Raw genomic sequence first — 20,898 nt, 5'->3', positions numbered from 1 at the left:
TAAGATAGTTTCAGTAACAAAGGCAGTGTTAAATTTCAGTCCCATCACCTAACAGGGAATGTGTCTGTTAAACTGTTGCACTTTCCCAAGCCCTTAGTTCAGTGCTCTGCACCCAGTAAACTTTCCATAAACACGATTGATTAATTCTCTTCTCATCGCTGTCTCATCTCTTTTAAAAAAAAAATCATTATTTTAGACTAATGTCCCTCAATTTGGAGAGAATCTCAGTTCCCAAAGTGCAACTAAAGATGGTTGAAAAGACAGCAGCAGAAGTGAAGGTCATTGCATAATGCAGTTTGATAATTCACAGAGCCAAAACTCACTGGTACCCATAAAATCACTACACTGCAGACTGTTGAGAGGTTACAGTGTGACTCTGTGACTCCAGTCTAGTTGAACAATACTTCGTATTTCCTCCTCTCTCCCTCCTGGCTTTTACTCCTTCAGACTAGAGCGAATAATCTCAATCTCAACTTGCCTTGCATCCGCCTCAGTGGGAAGAACAGAAACAGACGCAGTGTGCCACCCTACTGATTTGGGTTTTTATTTTGTGTATTTGCCCTTCCCTTTTATGTTTTTTTAGTTTTTTATTGTGCCATCTCTCTTTATGAGATTTGCCAGTCCCTTCTACCCCACTTAGACTTTTCGTTCGTGAGCCTCTTATAGGGTCAGGAGCAGAGTTGAATTCCCACTTGTGTACTCTTTCCCAGTGCTCAGTAAAGTGCTCGGCACACAGTAAATGCTTAATATATACTATTAAGACTACTGTGTTACGACTATTACTACTATTTCATGGCAACAAATCACTCCATTCTTGTTCTGGACTCAATAGCCACACTGCTGAAACATTCTGCTACCTTGCTCGTGTTAAGGACTTTTATAGTTCATTCATTCATTCATACATTCGTTCAATCGTACTTACTGAGCACTTACTGTGTGCAGAGCACTATACTAAGCACTAGACAAGTAAAATTCAGCAATAAAGAGAGACAATCCCTGCCCCAGTTGCCAGGGAATTGTGGGGAATGCTCTACAGCATTGTGGGAGCCCAGATTAGAGACCTCAGCGCCACTCAATTCAAATCTGGTTTTAGATAGCTCTGGGGAACGAAACATATATCGCCTTGAAGGTTGTTTGGAGAAACAGGTCCAAGAGGGATTTAAATTGATATAGTTTAGCTTTAGGGCTGGGTTTTGTTTTGATGAGGAAGAAGAGGGCGTGGAACCCACCACCTCCATCCTACGCTAACCCCGCCGAAAAATAAAATAAAATTAAAATTAAGTCTAATGAGGTTTGAGAAGAAAGGAAAATCTGAAGATATTTGTAGTTCATTGGTGGTAAATGAACTACATACAGATAGATTCTTTTAAAGAAGTGCTTAAGGAAGCCAGTTTGAATAAGGACTTGGTTGATGATTGTCTAACAGCTGCTGTGAATATTAACACTGCCTCTTAATGATTTTTGCTTTCCCGTGGCACTTTCAGAAATTGTTTTAAATTAATTTTTAAAATTACTGTTCCTCATTGCCTTTTAGCAGAGTTTGCACAGCATTAGTTAGTTTACCCTGATGGGCTAATGCCTTTTTGAATAATAATATGAAGCCAGTCACACAAGTGTAAAATTAAACAATGGCTTTTTTGGTACCGTTTCAACAATTGAGCCTTATTTCAGAGTCCTGAAGAATGGAAAATGTTATTTACTTTTCAATCACATGCAGCGGGGCCAAGGGGAGTCTCAGAATTTCAAACTGTTACTTGTAGGATTTTTTTTTTTCCTCTGTAACTGCATCAAGCCTAATCCTTTCAGGTTGAATTTAGCATTGGTTTTCTTCAGCATTTTACAAACATATGTGTTTGCTGAGGGAAAATAGCTTCCTAGAAAAGTGGCCACTCTGCTGAACCAATCAGTATTTCTCAGATTGATCGGTTTTTAGCTTAGACTGTTTATTTTGTTTTCTGAAAATCTTGTATATAATTTAGTTGACAACACAAAACTTTCAGCATCATTTCACTGACTTGACTTTCTATTTCTACACTGAGAAAACGTCTATAGAAAACATTTGTGATGTTAAAATGGTTTTAAACAGCACTAACGGCGGCTTGATTTCTTTTTGCCGAGGCCGAGGCTGTTTAGGCCTCTTTTTCAAATAGCAAGAGGAACAGCTCGGTTTATGTGCTTTTAAATAATCACTGCCTGGAAAATATTGGCTTCAAGATGAGGTCACTAGTGAGAAGCAATGTGGCTTAGTGGATAGAGCAGGGCCTGGGAGTCAGAAGGACCTGGGTTCTAATTGTGCTCTATTTGTCTACTGTGGGACCTTGGGCAAATCACTTCACTTAGCTGTGTCTCAGTTACCTCATCTGTAAAATGGGGACTAAAAGTGGGAGCTCCTAGTGAGACTGGCACTGTTTCCAACCTGATTAGTTTGTATCTACCCCAGCACTTAGAACAGTGTGTGGTACAATTAGTGGCAAGAACGCGGGCTTGGGAGTCAGAGGACATGGGTTCTAATCCCGGCTCTGCCACTTGTCTTTTGTGTGACCTTAGGCAAGCCACTTCACTTCTCTGTGCCTCAGTTACCTCATCTGTAAAATGGGGATTAAGACCGTGAGCCCACGTGGGACAGCCTAATTACCTTGTGTCTATCCCAGCGTTTAAAACAGTGCTTGGCACACAGTAAGCGCTTAACAAATACCATCATCATCATCATCATCATCATAATTGTAATTATTAGTGACTGGACCCTCGTTCGAAGGGAAATTCACCAAGTGAGTACTTGGGCAAAATTTTACTTTTCAATTTACTGTCGTTGTAGTTTAACTTGGGTTAAATACCATTGGTTGATCTGTAATTTATTTTAAAGTCCCTTTCTCCCCCACTAGGTTGTAAGCTCCTCCTGGACTCTCCCAGGCCCTCAGTACAGTACTCTGCACAAAGTAAGTGGTCAATAGATACAGGCGGTTGATCTTTTTCTCAGCTGATAGAATTTGGGGTTAATCTGGAGGAATACTGACAAAGTGTAAATGAGCAGTGCACAGTATTGTGCCGCAAATTAAGTCTCTATAGAAGCATGATTAACTAACTGTGTTTAATGACTCGGAAAACTTAACACCAAGTCCACACAGAGAGGGTCATAAAGAAATTATTTTGCCACATGCGTCCCATGCAGTAACAAGGCTTGGACCATTTTTTCTGTGACTAATTCTTTGTTTGCTAAGAAGGCTGATACCTGCTGATAAGAAGACTTTATTTTCAAGTGACAAATTTTCTTAATTAACTGTAATTGTTTGCAGACAATGCTATGCAAATGGAGACATCTAAGGAGCAGAAACAGAGATTTCAGGTCTGAGGATGCCTGAGGAGCAATATACTTTTGCATCATTTTTTAAAAAAACACTTTAAACCCACAGATAACCGCCCCCCCCGAGTGAAATGCTCAACACCAGCCTAACTTAGAAATTCCATATTGTTCTGCTTTTTGGGTAATAACGATGGTATTTATTGAGCACTTAAAACAGGCAGAGTACTGTACTAAGTGCTTGGAAATGTACGATACAACTGAGTTGGGAGACGCATTCCCCGTCCATAGTGAGCTTACGGTCTAGAGGGATGCAATGATAACGATAATTTTGGTATTCGTTAAGCACTTATCATGCGCCAAGCACTGTATGAGGTGCTGGGGTAGAGACAAGATCATCAGGTCGGATATAGCCTGTCCCACACAGGGTCTACCAACCGAGAAAGAGGGAGAACAAGTATTGAATTCCTATTTTAGAGATGATAAAGTGACAAACACAAGGGCAAAGAGCAGGCAAATGGTTCTCTGATTCCAGGCCCCCATTCTTTCCGTTCGGGCGGTGCTTCGTAGAAAAACAACAACAGCGGCAACAACAGCAGCGGCAGAAACCGCATTCATTCATTCAATTCAATCAGTCACATTTATTGAGCACTTACTGTGCGCAAAGCACTGTGCTAAGCACTTGGGCGAGTACAATATAACAATAAACGGACACATTCCCTGCCCACAACGAGTTTAGCGGAAAAAACGACAAAGAAACAACAAGCACAGAGCACCCAAGTATGCCAGCGACGAGATGTGGATGATTCTAGAGCTATGTTGTTAATAAGCCATCTTTGATTCCATATATTTCCCTCTTCCCAAAAGAACAAGCCTCTGGTTAATTACAGCCCTTTTTTTTCATCCCGTCCAGAGTAAGAAGTAGTGTCTTGGTTTAATGATACAGACTTCTCGGTCTTTGCAGTTAAAATGTTTACGCTTCAAGAACCGATGAACTTGGCTTGGGCATCGCCTCTCGGTTGAATTAGGGAATGTGAATTTTTGCCGTTAGGGTAAAAGGACAATTCACCTTTGCAGTCCCTCCTACCAGAGCGGGGATAATATCGGATGGGAAATGACTTTCTATTTGGCCGTGGGATTTATTCATTCATCCGATCGTATTCTTTGAGCGCTTACTGTGGGCGGAGGACTGTACTAAATGCTTAGCTCCTGATCCAACATCCTCCCTTCCCAAATACCAGCACACCTTCAACACACATACACAAATGTTTAGTAAAGTGTGGTTGGCACGTATTAAGGGCTTGCTAAATACCACAGTTGTTATGATCCTATGAGGCCAGTTAAAGTTACAATACAGATCACTATCATTAGCAAACACCACATCCTGGGTTTTTTAGTACCAACTCAAAGGAGATGTTGCTACTTACTGCTGCTTTGGCCTGGGTGCTTTTTATCGTTGCGGGTCTCTTTGAGCCGCTCAAGTGAGTCCCTTAAGAACAAACATGCTGCAGGTTTCTTTGTCGGTGAGAGAAATTTGGCATGGCAAATCTGAAATAACACGACACAGATTTTAGCCACTAGAGTGCATTCATTCATTTATTCAATCGTATTTATTGAGTGCTTACAGCATACAGAGCACTGTACTAAGCGCTTGGGAAGTACAATCCGGCAACAAGTAGAGACAATCCCTGCCCATAATGGGCTCACAGTCTAGAAGGGGGGAGACGGGCATCAAAACAAGTAAACAGGCATCAGTAGCATCATTATAAATGAATAGAATTATAGATATATTCACATCATTAATAAAAATAAATAGAATGATAATTATATATTCATTCCACGTGAATCTAGTAAAAGTATCCATGTGAAGTCCTGCCTTTTACTTCAATCACCTAACCTACTGTAGGCATTAAAATAATGCTTAAAAACCCTCAGAATCTAGAATTCAAATTACTGGGAGACTGTCTTTCCTAAATGAGTTTCTTCAATGTATTTTTAATGTCATAAAAGCACTTAAGACACAGCCAGATAGAGACCAGAAACCTCAGGCACATCTCCAGTTACTTCCCGAATACAAATAACAACTATACCACTTGTTTCCCGGCTCCACCACTTGCTACTGTGTGACCTTGGGCAAGTCACTTCACTTCTCTGTGCCTCAGTTACCTCATCTGTAAAATGGGGATTGAGACCGTGAGCCCCTTGTGGGACAAGGAATTGTGTCGCACCTGACTTGCTAGTATACACCCCAGCATTTAGTACAGTGCCTGGCACATAGAAAGCCCTTGATGAATACCAGAATTATGATTATTATTATTATTAATAGTATTTAAGTGTTTAGTGTGGGCCAAGCACTGTGCTAAACACCGGGGAATATACAAGATAATCAGTTCCGTCACATGCTGTCTCACGGGGGTCACAGTCTAAGTAGGAGAGAGAACAGACGTTAATTCCCATTTTACATATGAGGAAACGGAGGTACAGAGAAGTGACTTGCTTGAGGTCACACGACAGGCAAGTGACGGGGCCAGGACAAGAGTCTCACTTACTTACAGGCCCATACTCTTTCTACGAGGACACCATGGCTCACCTGAGCAGCGTGGCTCAGTGGAAAGAGCCCGGGCTTGGGAGTCAGAAGTCATGGGTTTGAATTCCGGCTCTGCCACTTGTCAGCTGTGTGACTGTGGGCAAGTCACTTAACTTCTCTGTGCCTCAGTTACCTCATCTATCAAATGGGGATTAAGACCGTGAGCCTCATGTGGGACAACCTGATTACCCTGTATCTACACCAGGGTTCAGAACAGTGCTCTGCCCATAGTAAGCGCTTAGCAAATACCAATATTATTATATATGCACAAGCACAAAAAACAGCTATGCATTAAGCTACTCAAGGGGGTGCTAAATGAAAATGAATAAATATAAGTATTTACAAACTTCCACTCATCAGCTCAACCTAGAATAATGCTGTTCACTGAGCCAAAATGGCTTCTAAGTCTCTTTCTTCACCGAGGGCCTTCTTTCCATTATATACGATGTTCAGAAAAATAGTCTCCCACCATGACAACTCTCCACCACTAAGGCGAGCGCACGAATACAGAATCAGATCTTTTACATCGTGTACTCCCCACAGAAAGGAAGACCCATTGGAGATTAACGGGAAAAAGAAAGACTCATAACCAATGACAGCATTGACAGCGGCATCTTCTACATCTTCCTTAGGGGAAGGTTGGAATTATAGACATTTTTGAAACATCTTAGCACCACCTTACTTGACTAATTCTGGTCTTAACTGACAATTGGTACGTCAGTATTAAATTGGCCTGGAAGCCGTTACAATAGGAAATCTGTTGCGAGGGATCCCTTCTCTTCCAACGTCCAGGTGTCAAGCATGAATATTTCCCGAGGTCCACTTCAGGAACGACAGGAAGCCCATGAGAGAGTGGGTGTAAAGGACTAGGTTTTCTTGTCTTTGCCCGTCTAGCTGATGACATGCCTTTTTAACTGTGCTTTAGATAAAAAGCCTAGAACACAAGAGCTATCTAACCCAAGGGAAATTTTACGGAAATCAATCAACTCGAAAATATAGTGAGTGTCTCCTCTGGGCAGAGCACTGTACTAGGCGCTCGGGAGAGTTTCACTGGAGGAAGATGACAATCCCTGCCCACAAGGATTTTACAGCCTAGCGGTCCGTAAGGTGATTAGGAACGGGAACATCTTCAGAAAGATGTTTAATAAATATATTTAAATTTCTCTTGCCCCTAGGATACGACCAAGCTTGAAAGGGGTCCAACACTAGGTCTAGGCTAACTTATGTACCTGCATCTACAGCATTTATGTATATACATTTGCTCCACTGTACATTCATTTATTAATTTTGATTACTCTCCAAGTACCCTTCTGCCTGTTTCCCCATTAGAATTCAAGCTCCTTTTAGGCAGAGAATGTGTCACTCCTTTTTATGTGAAGCAGGGAACGCAGCATGGTGTAGTGACTACAGCCCGTGCCTGGGAGTCAGAAGGTCATGGGTTCTAATCCCCACTCGTCCACTTGTCTGCTGTGTGGCCTTGGGCAAATCTCTTCATTTCTCTGTGCCTCAGTTCCCCCATCTGCAAAATGGGAATTGCGACAGCGAGCTCCACGTGGGACGGGGACCGTGTCCGACCCGATTTGCTAGTATCCACCCCGGCGCTTACTACAGTGGCTGGTACATAGTAAGCACTTAACAAATACCATAAATATATTATGTACTTTCCAAGTCCTTAGCACAATGCTTTGCCCCCAGTGGATGCATTAGGGGAAACCTCCCGCTTCTAACTACAGTCTTAGAACATTAATTGGCCGATCACGGTAACACAGTTTGATCATTATTATGGCCCCATGTTGGCCGAGAGAAACCAAAGAGCTATAAGGGTGACTGTACTCCTTGTTAAACATTCATCTCTCTACTCCTCATTGATTTTTCGAAATGGCAGAAACTCTTGGAAAATTACAGCTCTCCTTCAGCAACAGGCTGCTTTAGAAAGCTCATTTTGTATTGGCTCATCTTTGTTCTGATGCATTTTGACCACTTTTCACTCTGTTGAAAAGCCTCTATAACAAAGTCAATCCTGTGACAGTTTAAAACACTCTGCCAGGCAGTTCCACCAAATTAAAGACTAGCTCGTACAACTCGGTCTTGGAAGAGACCCGGGACTCTGTGTGCAAATTGCTAATCCCCAGAGCAGGTACGATTTACATGGTTATGTCACGCTTTATGTTTTATCAAGCAGAAAGAAAATGATGCCTTTATATGTAGTCTTACACAAAATTTAAACGTGAGGAGTAAATCTCCCCAGAGCTGGACTTCATAATATCTCCGGGATTGTCTTTTATCTGTTAAACTGTGTCAATGGCATTTATGTCAACAGGTACTTGGGGCCATAATATCGATGGTATTTGTTGAATTCAAAGTCCTATATTAACACTTCAGTGCTTTCTGTGGGCAGAGCGCTGTTCTAAGCGCTTGGGAGAGTATAAAACAACAGAGTTGGTAGACATATCCCCTGCCCACAAGGAGCTCACAGGCTAGAGGAGGATACTGGTGACCACTGTAGTCTTGATCTGTTCAGATGGTTCTAGAACTTTCCAAGCCTTTTAACCTAGTAGGAATTTTTAAAAAATGAATTAATCATGGTCTATATGTAGTGCTTACTATGTCCCACACACTGGTGTAGTTAGAAGATAATGATATACGTCCCTCATAGTCTAAGAAGGAGGGAGAAGAGATACTTTATTTCCTTTTCAAAGATGAAGAAACAGAGCCCAGAGAGGTTGTGACTTGCTCAAGGTCACACAGCACTCTGGTGGCAGGGTCTCCCAAGTCCCAGCCCTGTGCTCTTCCCCCACAAGCTAGTACTTTTTTTAACGGAATTCGTCAAGCACTTAGTACGTGTCAGGCACTGTACCAAGCGATGGGATAAACAGAATCCAATGAGGTTGGACACAGGTGAAGCGAGCGGCAGGTTCCTGCCCACAAAAGAGTTTACAATGTAATGTCTTTTTCAAGAAGGAAAAATAAATTCTATGGAGTTTATCAGCTTCAGGCAGAAGTCCTGAGGGGTCTCCACTCTTTTTTTTTTTTATCTGTTCAGTTGGGCCTACTCCCCGTGGTAAGCGCTTTTAAGGAGGGGTACATTTCATCACAGATTTTTGTGTTTCGCATGACTTGTTTCCTTTTTCCCATGGTGGACCTTGTTTACGGTACAAAGAGTCGTGAAAGGAAAACTCCAGCAAACCCAATGCTTCGGGGTCCAATTCGTACATAACAAAGACTCTTAGAAATGGATTGTATATTTAGCCCACTTCTAATGTGTCGTAGTGGCCCACAAGTGGATATTTCCAAAGGCCTAGCATAGAATGAGTGCAAAGAACTGAGCGCTAAGTACTTGGGCAAGAACAGAAGCACAAATCATTTTTCTTGTCTACAGAGAGCTTTCACTCCAATGGGGGCGAGCAATACACAAGTTTTAGAGGAGGTTGCCAACTGATACGACTTAGGGAGATGGGGAATTAATTGGAGAAGACAGAATTTTAGGAGGCTTTGAACATGCAAGTTTCCTAAAATGGAGAAGTTGTGGTCCCCTAAAAATGGACAGTCTACATATAGAGGGAGAAGCAGCATGGCCTAGTGGATAGAGCGTGGGCTTGGGACTCAGAAGGATCTAGGTTCTAATTGCGGCTCTGCCACGCGTCTGCTGTGGGTCCTGGGGCAAGTCACGTCACTTTTCTGTGCTTCAGTGACCTCATCTGTTAAATGGAGATTGGAACGGTGAGCCCCATGTGGGACAGGGACTGTGTCCAACCCGATTTGCTTACATCCACCACAGCGCTTAGTACAGTGCCTGGCAGAATAAGTGCTTAATTACTACAACTATTATTATTAGCTTCAAGCCCAAATCCGTGCTTGTTCGCAGTTGCAGGGAGAAATACAGAATGCTCGAGGCAATGTCACTTGAAAGAAGGAAGTGAGGAGAAACACATTAATCAGATGTCGCCAGGGAGACTAACTTTACACACTACACTTTCATACGTGAAACACTAAAATACCCGATCCTCGGCTTCCTCTATTGAATCTGGTTAGCAAGCTGTATGGAAAATATCACAGTAAAAATGAATTTCTCATTCCTAGCAGATGATTGCTTATTTGGGCTTTTTTATTTGAAAGCTTCCATATATATTTGTTAAGAGACAAATTCCCTAGTCTGCTACTTAATTACCTGAATGAGACTCTTATGTCTCCCGACGTAACAGAGCTTTGTCCAAATCATAATCATTATCATTGTTTTTATAGAACAGCAGATGTATTTGTTACTCTACAAGGGACACGTTGTCCTAGAGCAAAAACAAAATCACTGACTTGGATAGTTTGAGAAGGAATAAAAAGTAACCAGAATGGAATCTGGTCCTACCTCCTCTGGTAAATCCAGAAATTAGGGAACGTCGGGGCTAAATACTTCAGTAGCATGGGGGTAATGTCCATTGTGTTTTGGAAATGGGTGGGAAAGTGTAAGGAATTTTCTGGAAGATCTAGAAAAAATAATCTTGTGCTAAAGGAGGTTAACGTTGACCTTCCTCCAGTGTCCTTCTGGTCACCCTTCCACTACTCAACAAACAAAGTCACAGAAACAACCAGAGGGGGCTTTGAGAGACTCTGAGGGCTCGGTGGCTTCTTGCATTTTGCATCGTAATCATTGCTTCTGAGGCTGTGGGAGATGTGATATTGGGACACAGTTAACGTCAGCCAGTCCATCTAAGAAGAAATGTTTGGGGACACAGTAAACAAGAGCCAGTTGATCTAAGAGGAAATGTTTTTAAGGATTCTGAAATCTTGTCACTCTGGGGATGTTGACGGACAACCTCGTCAGCCCCGGAAGAACGGTGAGTGACAGAAAAAGCAGCGACATCCAGGGGATTTCTAAAGGGAACCATGTAGGCTGCATATCTGGTTCAGAGTTGGTCTGTTGCGGGGTGTTTTGTGGTTCTAGTGTTGAGCACTCGACCTCAGATCAAACCATCCAGCCTTTTTTCGCTGCATCTCTATCACTCACAACCCGAAGCAAATAGAAAAAGCAGCAAGGCGCCTCCTCGCAGCAGCTCTAACTCACCGGAGACTAACGAGTCTGTCACTGAGAAAACAATCTGCATTTATCATTTCTTATCTGCTGGACGCGATCTTTGTGAGCTCTGCCAGTCACCCCCTTTCTGTCTGAGGTCCAGGAGAGAGGCGTGGCTTTGTCCGACACTACAGCTAGCACGAGGTGTGGACGTGGGTCCGTGTCTGAAGGGTGAATTATGCCAGATATTTGTAGCTCAGCTGCCCTCACTGAAAAGGTGCATTTTTCATTTCCTATCTAGCTCCGGATTATCACCCCATGGCAAATTCCAGCTCGGTCAAGGGCTCAGTGATCACAAATATATTTTATATGTAGTCTTGGCTTCCATGGGAAGTGTCCACATTTTCACTGTTTCTCTCTGCGTTAAGGACCAGTTCATGGCTAAGTGGATAGAATATGGGTCTGGGAGTCAGAAGGAGCTGGGTTCTAATCCTGGCTCTGCCACTTATCTGCCTTGTGACCTCGGGCAAGTCACTTCACTTTTCTGTGCCTCAGTTACCTCATCTCTAAAATGGGGATTGTGACTATGAACCCCATGTGGGGCTTGGACCGTGTCCACCCCGATTTATTGTAATAACAGTAATAATAATAATGGCATTTGCTCAGCGCTTACTATGTGCCAAGCACTATACCAACCGCTGGGGTAGATACAAGGTAATCAGGCTGTCCCACATGGGGCTCCCAGTCTTAATCTCCATTTTTACAGATGAGGTAACTGAGGCACAGAGAAGTTAAGTGGCATGTCCAAGGTCACACAGCAGATAAGTGGCAGAGTTGGGATTAGAACCCATGACCTCTGACTCTTACCACCAGGCTATGCTGCAATGCTTAATACTGTGCCTGGCACATAGTAAGGGTTCAACAAATACCACAGTTATTATTACAGAAACATTCTGGGCATGTCACCCCTCTCCTCAAAAACCTCCAGTGGTTGCATATCGACCTCTGTAACAAGTAAAGACTCCTCACTATTGGCTTCAAAGCACTCCACCGCCTTGACCCCTCCTACCTCACCTCCCTCTCTCCTTCTACATCCCAGCCTGCACACTCCGCTCCTCTGGTTTTAGCCTTCTCACTGTGCTTCGTTCTCTCCTGTCCCACTGTCGACCCCTCGCCCACGTCCTACCTACCAGACAGTCACACGCCCCCCCCCCCTCAAAGCCTTACTGAAAGCTCACCTCCTCCAGGAGGCCTTTCCAGAATAAGCCCCCTTTTTTCCTCAGCTCCCCCTCCCCTCTCCTTCCCCCTGACTCTCTCCCTTTACTCTACCTCCCACCCTGCCCAACAGCACTTGTGTATATATGTACCTATCTATAATCCCCCGATTAGACTGTAAGCCCGTCAAAGGGCAGGGACTGTCTCTATCTGTTGCCGATTTGTACATTCCAAGCGCTTAGTACAGTGCTCTGCACATAGTAAGCGCTCAATAAATACTCTTGAATAATTCCATTTATCTATAATTAATGCCTGTTTACTTGTTTTGATGTGTATCTATCTATAATTCTGTTTATGTATATTGATGCTATTGATGCCTGTTTACTTGTTTTGATTTCTAGACTGTGAGCCCATTCTGGGCAGGGACTGTCTCTCTGTGGCTGAATTGTACTTTCCAAGCACTTAGTACAGTGCTCTGCGCACAGCAAGCGCTCAGTAAATTCGTTTGAATGAACGAATATTATTATTATTGTCATTACCCCCACACGACAGTGCCACTGCTCGTTTTTTGCTGTTCCAGTGGAATTGTTTTTATCGAGTTTGCCTTATTCTTTATGTGTCTGGTCAATCAGTGGTATATATTGAGCACTTACTATGTGCAGAGCACTGTACTAAGCGCCTGGGAGAGTACAATGCAATAGAATTAGCAGACACAAGCTCTGCCCATAATGAGCGTACGATCTAGAAGATTTCCCTCGACCCTCCTCGACTGGGTACCTTCCTATCCCTCGTGACCCCCTACCCCCTACACATACACACAGTCATAGGCTGGGATCCAGGTCTGAATGATTTGTCTTTGTATTCCTTCTCATTCTAGGTACGACGGTCTGCTCCGTGTAAGCCTCCAAAAGACGACCAGGCAAGCGAGCAAAAACGCGTTGGTGCTGAAACTCACTTCAATATCTCAAGAAGCGGTTATTCCTGCGCTGAATAGTGCCTATTTGAATGGAGTTGGCAGAATGAAGCTTCCAAAGCGGAGTGCTCCTAGGCCGTGGAAACGCTTTGGATGGAGCTTGCTGAAAATTAATCCTGCCCAGACAGAGCCCCGTTTGGCTCTTACACAGTCAGCAGGCCCATGGCTCATTTTAACAAATGCTCAAGGTAAGAGGATAAATTCAATATTAATTTTATGAGTTATTTTTACACTCCAATAAACATACATTTCTGTAATTATATTTACAGGGCTTGGCTGTGTTGAAAGATAAGGGATAATTGCGTTTTTGCCTGATGGGAAGAGGCCTGCCTCAAATTATGCATTTTTGTAGTGTTAACAATACTGTAATATGAGGGAATTCAATCAGATGTTAATTAATTACAAGGGAAAATGCTCTCTGTGAATGCATTACAGTTAGTAAATCTATATTTTGAGAAGTGAAAATATTTTCATTTTTTACTACAGTTATAATTTCCCCATCGTACATAAAATATGACACAATTAAGCTGTTATATCAGCCCGATAATTATGAGGCAAATAATATTTATGTGACCTTCCCGGGAAGATAAAATGTGAAGTTTGTAGGCCCGATGTAATCCCCACCCAGGCGACACAAATTGATTTCATGCTGAATTATGGGTGAAAGGGATTTCAGGCAGCAAACCTGGGGTGGAGCAACAGGGTGATGATAAGACACATACTCCTCTTGCAAAGTCTGTTATCATTTGTCCCTTGTAAATGTGGGATGCAGTGTGGCCTAGTAGATACAGAGCAGAGGCCTGGGAGTCAGAGGCCACGGGAAGGAGAGTCTTCTCACATTAAGATGGTGAACACCTTATGGCCAGATCTTCATTTAAGATCCTTGTATTAGGCAGTGCTCTGTTTAATATCTCACGCCTAGAAAATCCGTAAATGTCAGTCACATATGTAAGGTGTCAGAATGAATGGGATTAAACCTTACTGGGAGTTTTCCCTGACCATTTTTGATGGACCCATAATTACTGTAGCCTTGGGTTTGTAGGTTCAGATTGCAGGGAAACACTTTTTTTCCCCTGAGGTCAGAGAGCTGCAGTTTAGAAGGGCTAAACAGACTTATTTCTTTTCAATAATTAAGTTCCCCACTCAGGGTGGGGGGAGGGAAGGGGGGAAGAGGGGGCGAGGCTGAAGGACAGAGGCAGGAAGGCTGTCAAAACGGAGTTCTTCCCTGCAGCTGTCTGAGGGGGTAAAGACTTCCACCCCCTGAAAGAGTGAAATCAGTTAGTGGACAGAACTTATTTTCAATGTGTCAAATCCACCCTGATGGACATGGCTCGGAAAACTATCTGTTGTATTCCATGCTTAATTTTTTTACGGTACCTGCTAAGCGCTTACTAGGTGTCAAGTACTGTACTAAGCGCTGGGGTAGATACAAGATGGTCAGGATGGACCGAATCCCTGTCCCACATGGGGCGTACAGTCTAAGTAGGAGGGAGTAGGATATAATCCCCATTTTACAGATGAGGAAACAGGCACAGAGAAGTTAGATGATTTGTCCAAGGTCACAATGCAGGCCCGTGGCAGAACTGGAATTAAAACCTAGGTGCTCTGACTCCCAGGCCCAGGCTCTTCTCATTAGGCCACACTGCTTAGCTGTAATGGTTCAGCAGAGAAGCGCTTAGGATCCTTAGTTTAAACAAAAGCATAGTACCGTTTAACACTGGCAACTTGTCTTAGTCACGCTCCATCAACTCCTTCTACTTGAGACAACTCCATGGTGAAAGAGATGAGGAGATCTGTCGATTCATTCTGGGAGGAAGGGTCTTAGCTTTCGGTTGGCATTTGGAAGTTCAATTTTCTAATTTGCACACACTAATTCTGGTGGATTAAGACAGCATCTGGCTGAATCAGAGTGAAAAAACAAGGACGGGAAATAATGAGCTAGAAATACTGTATGAGATGATACCGAGCATCTGCGAGATTATTTTAAGGACTCGGAGGTAGAACGGCCTATTCGCTCCTTGCACCTTCTTTCTGCCCAGCTTCCGAAGCTCCTCTGAATCAATTTAACTTTACAGATTCTTTTTTTTTTTCAGTTTTGGAATCAGTTACCTTCGTATGCGTGAAGTGTGGGATTCATCAGTTTGTAAACTCCCTGATACCAAAATGTGCCTCTTGGCACAGTGACACTAAATCCTGTCAGGTCTACCTTCACAACATCACCCAAATCCTCCTCTTCCTCTCCATCCAAACTGCTACCATATTAATGCAAGCACTTCTATCCCGCCTTGATTATTCTATCAGCCTCCTGTCTCTCCCCACTCCAGTCCATATTCCATTCTGCTGCCCGGATCATTTTCCTTTAAAAACATTCAGACCTTGTTTCCCCACTCCTTAAGAAACTCCTGTGGTTGCCCATCCACCTCCGCATCAAACAAAACTCCTCACCACCGGCTTTAAAACACTTAATCACCTTGGCCCCCCTACCTCACCTCACTGCTTTCCTACTACAACCAGTCCGCACACTTCGTTCCTCTAATGCTGATCTTCTCAGTGTTCCTCCATCTCGTCTATCTCTCCTCCAACCTCTCGCTCACATCCTACCTGTGGCCTGGAAAGCCCTCCTACCTCATATCAGACAATTACTCTCCCCAACTTCAAAGCATTATTATCTCAACCAAGAAGCCTTCCCTGACTAAGCCTTCCTCTCCTCTTCTCCCACACCTTTCTGCGTCACCCTGATTTGCTCCCTTTATTCATTCCCTCCCGTCCCCGCAGCACATATGTATATAACTGTAATTTATTTATTTATTTGAGTATATTGTCTGTCTCTCCCTCTAGTCTTTGAGCTTGCTGTGGACAGGGAATGTTTCTGTTCCTATATTTGCACTCTCCCAAGTATTTAGTACAGTGCTTTGCACACAGTAAGCACTCAATAAATACGATTGAATGGATGACTCACAGTAGGCCTTCAAATATCACTAATGATGCTGTTCTTTTTACTTTCCCCACCCTCCAGATATCTTGTTAACATTATTTTGTCATATATCTATGTTGAGGTCCTTTAGCTCACGTACTAGGGACTGGTGCTTTTAGAACAGGTAGACAGATGCCGAATAGTTTTTGTAAATCAATGCCAATGGCTCGAATCTAACATTATTATTTCTACTTTCCTATTATGACAATAAGAAATTCGTCTGCCTCTTTTCCAAAGCAGTATCCTATTCACTGTTTTTCCTGAGTTTCATAATTCCCATTTTTCCTTGTATGTTCACATTTTCCAGTCATTCAAGACACTAGCTATTTCCTTAAGAAATAGTTAACTTAAGAAATAGTTCACTATTTGATTCTTTTAACGGCATTTGTTAAGCACTTATTACATGCCAGGCACTGTACTAAACACTGGGGTAGTTATAAACTACTCAGATTGGGCATAGTCCAAGGCTTAATCTCCATATTACAGATGAGGTAACTGAGGCACAGAAAAGTTAAGTGCCATGAATTTGGAAAAAGCCACTACTGCCCCAGCTTCAGAAGACTGGATGTCACTGGTGGATGGCAGAACGCAGTATAATAAAAACTCCCAAATTATAAAGTTCTGCTACTGTCCTGGCTTTTATCTGCTCTTCTCAAATGTAGGAAACAGTTCAGCAACAATTAGGAAGAGAAACTGTGTTACTACTTACTAAGGTCAAAGTCCCCCAGTGCACTTCCTAATATACAATCAAAAATAAAAAATCAGGAATGAATTTCATTAGCTAAAAGACAGCTAATTTGAAATGTTCCTCTATCACGAAAAATGCGATCGTCCAAATTCTTCACTGGCAATTTTCCCAGAGAAAGTGTTTTCATATCCCTCCTTCATTGCAGACAAAGACCAAAACTTTGTAATGACCATTAAAATTGGCTAATAGAAACATGTTTTGCAGTAAAAAGCATCTTCGATTTATTGATGTAGGAAAATCGTTAAGCTCTGAGTAGGTAACTAAGAGATCCTTCGGTGTCCTTGACTACAACTCCAGCTTGAAGTACACGTTACTTGATCATTTCTGATGTGTTGAAAGTAAGTGCTTATGTGGAAAGGAATTCCAGGAACTCTGCTCTAGGTGTCATTGCTTGACTTTCAAGGCTCTCCAATCAATGTGGTTTAATCGGGCCCTTATTGTGTGCAGAGCATTGGATTAGCACGCGGGGGGGTGCAATACGCCAGATTTGGGAGACAGTGCTCTGCACACAGTAAGCGCTTAACAAATACCAACATTATTATTATCCTTCTCCACATGCCTATTTGGGAATCAGTCAGTCGTATTTATTGAGCACTTAATGAGTGCAGAGCACTGTACTAAGCTCTTGGGAGAGTACAATATAAAACAGACATTTCTTTCCTGCCACAACAGGCTTACAGCCTAGAGAGGGAAGAAGGACATTAATTAACAGATATGTACATAATCAATTGTATTTACTGAGTGCTTTCTGTGTGCAGGACACTATATTAAGTGCTTGGGAAAGTACAGACAACATAACAGAGGTTCCCTGCCCACAACGAGCCTACAGTCATAATAATTGAGCCCTTCCTGTGTGCGGAGCCCTGTACTAAATTCTTGGGAGAGTACATCAATAATAATGACAATAATTGTGGTATTTTTTAAGTGCTTATTTTGTGCCAGACACTGTACTAAGTGCTGGGGTAGATACAAGTTAATCGGGTTGGACACAGTCCCAGTCCCACATAGGGCTCACGATCTTAATCCCCATTTTCCAGATGAGGTAAGAGGCACAGAGAAGTGAAGTGACTTGTCCAAGATACACAGCAGACAAGTGGCAGAGCTGGGGTTAAAACCCAGCTCCTTCTGACTCCCACGCTGGGCCACGCTGCTTCTCTACATAGTTGGTAGACAAGTTCCCTGGCCCAACAAGCTGACAGTCTAGAAGTCACTATATCCTAAATCTCTATTCTGGATTTTAACCTTGGAACTTTTTCTCCGAGGGCTATACACAACTCCTTTATTGTCATATTTTAGGCCCTTTACAACATAAAAAGGATTGAGTGAAACTCCTTGGAAACAAATTGCCATTTTAACATGCGATGCGCTTTATGGTTCTAGGAAGACTCCATCTTCAAAAATAGATATGGACTGTATATCATTTTCACCTAGACATTTTTTTAAAGTAAAATTCCCTTGAGAAATAAAAACACAGGGGAATGCACCATGCACCACTGAAATTTGGCATGTGATCGAAAATATAAATATCCCGGCCGCGATGAAAAAGAGACCGATACATTTGGAAGACTACAACTAGAATGATACATTTCTCACAGCTTGTTTTCCAGTTTCCCTATCACTTACAGCAATAAGATTGTCAAAAAAATAAAAATGATTCTGTTCTCTTTCCTGTCACGGTCGCCTAAGTCATACACCATCTAAGTCGCAATCTTCGGTGAGGAAGATGGAAATGGAGCTTTATGGGAATCTCGTTGATGTCAACTAATATTTTAACCTGGGAGCATCAGCCCCCAGAGAAGACAAGGGATCATGATTTCCCCTCCTCCGCTTCATGGGTTAGTAAAAACTGTTACGAAATTCAAGTCCCACCGTGTCCGGGCTTTCCCTCTCCCCACCACCCAACTCCCCTTAGGGGGTAGACTCACGGAGGGCGGGGAACGTGTCACTCCTTGGTTTGGTGCTTTCCAGGCATTTCCCTCAGTGGAGGCGCAGACACCACTGCTTTGCTACTGGTTTGACCCTGCCTGGTTCCAGCGTGGAAGCAGAACAGGAAGCGGCCTTCCAACTGCATTCCCGTCTGGATTTCTCTAGGCTACATCTGATAAGGTTCCGCATCCAGGTAAGCGATGCTGAGTATACCTCTGGGGATTACGTTCATTGAGTTGACTAGACCAAATATGGCAAAGACTAGAGTTTATGGGATCAATTACGGTATCTACTTAGCACTTCTTCCTTGCCAAAGCAAAGTGCTAAATGGTAGGGGTAGAGACAGATAGTCAGATTGGACTCAGCCTCCGTTCCACCTGGGGCTCGTAATCTCAGTAGGGAGAGCGTTTTTTTTATTCCCATTTTTGAGATGAGGAAACTGAGATCCAGGGAGGTTAAATGACACACACAAGATGACACGGCAGGCCAGTGGCGGAGCTGGGCCTCGAAGCCAAGTCTTGACTCCCAGCCCCTCTTTTGGTCCACGGGGCTCCGTGGCTTCTAGCAGGCCTTTCCACAGTGGAAGGGGCTCCACTTCTAAATCCACGTTCAAGAGGAGAATCTTCCATCCCATCCCCAAGGAGTGCTTGGGCTTAATAGAAAGGAATACTGTCCATCGTACCTCCAAACTCATTTATGGGGAAAAGTACATTAAGCTTTAGCATCGCTGTCACCGGTCACGTGGGTTCAAGGATTGGCATGGCCAGAGTGAGAGACCCGAGTCAGAAAGGGTGAGCCATGCAAGATTTATTCTGTGTGGCAAATTGAACTTCCCTTTGAGGAGGAATACACTTCATTACTCGCACGTGGCCTAGCTCCCGCCCCACGAAGACTTCCCACTCGGGACGGATACGCTTACGCGTCCAGCCCGGCATGGCCTAGTGGATAGAGCCCGGGCCTGGGAGACAGAAGGACTTGGGTTCTAATCCCAGCTCTGCCACTCGTCTGCTGTGTGACCTGAGGCAGGTCACTTCTCTGTGCTTCAATGACCTTATCTGTAAAATGGGGATTAACACTGTGAGCCCCATGTGGGACAGGGACTGTCTCCAACCTCATTACCTTGTATCTGCCCCATTGCTTAAAACAGTGCTTGGCATTATAGTGAGTGCTTAACGAATGTCATTATTATCATTAACCCGGTGCCCAACTTCTAGCAGCTGGCGGAACTGGGAAGGAGACACCGGTTGTCTTCGAGGGCCACCTTTCAAATCACCTGGCCTTTGAACTCCCTCCCCAAGGGGATACTCACTTCTTCCTCCAGCGAGGAGGTCCAATCAGTCACCCGGCATCATGCAGGGTCTGACAGAGAGGACGTCCCCAACTCTGGGTAGAACACTATGACAGAGTTCCAACCAACGACCGAGAGTTTGTGAAGACCCCTCCCAGATATACCCTGCTACTTCCTCCCTTCGGTTAGCCATGTTTTGGGGGAAAAAGGATTATGTGACAAGACCCATCAGAATTTACTCATTCTGGTCTAATTGTTGGGCCTGATTGCTCCCCCGGCGCTCCGTGTTAGATAGCTCTGGGAGATATGGGATGCTTTTATTCAGCTAACTGCCTCCTACTGCTCACTAGCAGCCCTTCCGGCTTTAGTGACCTAAGCTGGTTAGCCTGGCCACGGTGTGACTGGTCAGAAACGCAGGCCTCAAAAACAGTGGTGTTTCTTTGACTGATACTTCTTCGTAGAAAATAAAAAAGCTGCCCACACACTTTTGGCTAAGCCTAACCAAGTTCGTTACTTTTTCCAAAGGAGGCGGCAGGGATTAGCGAAAAGGCTGCTTCTCTTTTTATTTTATTATTGATTTCCTGCCCCCGGTGGGCAGCTGCTCTACTTTCAGGATTGATTTTTCCGATTGTTCAAAGGCTTTTTCCCCCTCCCTTTCTGAATCAAAATGGGTATCTTAGGTTTTCCCTGAATTTCCCTTTCCCAGAGTTCCCTGCCTTTAAGATACAATCTTTACTCGGGTTCCATTTGCGTGTGCCTCTCTCTCCTACCAAGTTACAAGTCCCTCGAGGGCAGAAACCCTGCCTTTTATTAATAGTCGTGCTATCTATTAAGTGCCTACTATGTGCCAAGCACTGAAGTAGACACAAGATAATCAGGTCCCA

At 43.5% G+C, this 20,898-nt stretch overlaps 1 long non-coding RNA gene across 1 annotated transcript in view; it reads left to right on the top strand.

The window, feature by feature from the left end:
- Positions 1–20,898, top strand: part of LOC120638794 — a 285,479-nt gene that overhangs the window by 7,052 nt on the left and 257,529 nt on the right. Inside the window, exons 2-4 of the long non-coding RNA XR_005660742.1 lie at positions 12,983–13,266; positions 18,487–18,635; positions 18,769–18,919. This is a non-coding gene — a long non-coding RNA (uncharacterized LOC120638794). The remainder of the gene's footprint in view (positions 1–12,982; positions 13,267–18,486; positions 18,636–18,768; positions 18,920–20,898) is intronic.

The sequence above is a fragment of the Ornithorhynchus anatinus genome, chromosome 14 (genome assembly GCF_004115215.2).
Source record: "Ornithorhynchus anatinus isolate Pmale09 chromosome 14, mOrnAna1.pri.v4, whole genome shotgun sequence".
Taxonomy (NCBI): domain Eukaryota; kingdom Metazoa; phylum Chordata; class Mammalia; order Monotremata; family Ornithorhynchidae; genus Ornithorhynchus; species Ornithorhynchus anatinus.
The sequence above is the reverse complement of the archived record's forward strand: the minus strand, read 5'-3'. Positions and strand labels throughout refer to the sequence as shown.